Genomic DNA, 1,479 nt, shown 5'->3' on the forward strand with positions numbered 1-1,479 from the left:
GGTTCACGCCATTCTCCTGCCTCAGCCTCCCGAGTAGCTGGGACTACAGGCGCCCGCCACCGCGCCCGGCTAATTTTTTTTTGTATTTTAGTAGAGACGGGGTTTCACCGTGTTAGCCAGGATGGTCTCGATCTCCTGACCTCGTGATCCGCCCGTCTCGGCCTCCCAAAGTGCTGGGATTACAGGCTTGAGCCACCGCGCCCGGCCTAATTTTTGTATTTTTTTTTTTTTAGTGGAGCTGGGGTTTCATCATTTCAGGCTGAGTGATAGAAGACGACCCCATCTCAGAAAAATAAATAAATAAATAAATGATTGCCCTTTTAGATGCTGTAAGTTTCAATGGTAGCAGAAATTGTGTGCCCTTTGTCCTATGCATAGTAATTGTAGACTTTGCAGCTGATATAATTTTGACCATACACCACTCATCTAAAAAATATTTATTGTAATGGAGACATACCACATTAACCTTGAAATGTCGGGTGGTAGTTTGAAAGTTTGCTCCAGCAAAAAAAAAAAAAAAAGAAATTCTCTTGTCCAACTGAAAGGCGAGTGTAGATGTTTTTCTTGCTCGGAATTGGAGATTTAAAAATACTTTTTGAGGCCAGGCGTGGTGGCTCATACCTGTACTCCTAGCACTTTGGGTGGCCAAGGCGGGCGGATCATGAGGTCAGAAGTTCAAGACCAGCCTGGCTATCATAGTGAAACCCCGTGTCTACTAAAAATACAAAAAAAAATCAGCCGGACATGGTGGTGTGCCCTTGTAGTCCTAGCTGCTAGGGAGGCTGAGGTAGGAGAATTGCTTGAACCCTGGAAGCGGAGGTTGCAGTGAGCTGAGATGGTGCCGCTGCACTCCAGCCTGGGTGAAAGAGCAAGACTATCTCAATAAAAAAGAAAAAAAAATTTTTTTTGAGTGTATTGGTTACTCAGTGATATTGAACATTTAATTGCCAAATAAAACTTTTACATTTAACTCACTAATTTATGCTTTTCTTGTTGTGTTACCCATTGTTTTTCCTTGCTGTGAAGCTTCCTAGCTGATGTGTCTACTACTGGTTTGGGCTTTTGACATTCTTTACATTAATATGGATAACATTTTACTTTCATTCTTTTGGTAAAAAACACAGGAGATTTACCTTCGTGAGATCGAGGCGGGCAGGTCACCTGAGGTCAGGAGTTCGAGGCTAGCCTGTCCAACGTGGTGAAACCCTGTCTCTACTAAAAATACGAAAGTAGCTATGTATAGTGGCTCATGTCTGTAATCCCAGCTACTTGGGAGACTGAGGCAGGAGAATCGATTGAACCTGAGGGCAGAGGTTGCAGTGAGCCGAGATCGCACCACTGCACTCCAGCCTGGGTGACAAGAAAGAAACTCTGTCTCAAAGAAAAGAAAAAAAAAGAAAATTAACCATCTTAACCATTTTTAAATGCACACACGTATTTGTTTTTGTAAGCTCCTTTTTTTTTTTTTTTTTTTTTTTG

At 42.5% G+C, this 1,479-nt stretch overlaps 1 protein-coding gene across 3 annotated transcripts in view; it reads left to right on the forward strand.

The window, feature by feature from the left end:
- Nucleotides 1-1,479, forward strand: part of SMARCC1 (SWI/SNF related, matrix associated, actin dependent regulator of chromatin subfamily c member 1) — a 202,416-nt gene that overhangs the window by 11,054 nt on the left and 189,883 nt on the right. The gene's annotated exons all lie outside the window — the stretch shown is intronic.

The sequence above is a fragment of the Theropithecus gelada genome, chromosome 2 (genome assembly GCF_003255815.1).
Source record: "Theropithecus gelada isolate Dixy chromosome 2, Tgel_1.0, whole genome shotgun sequence".
NCBI lineage: Eukaryota > Metazoa > Chordata > Mammalia > Primates > Cercopithecidae > Theropithecus > Theropithecus gelada.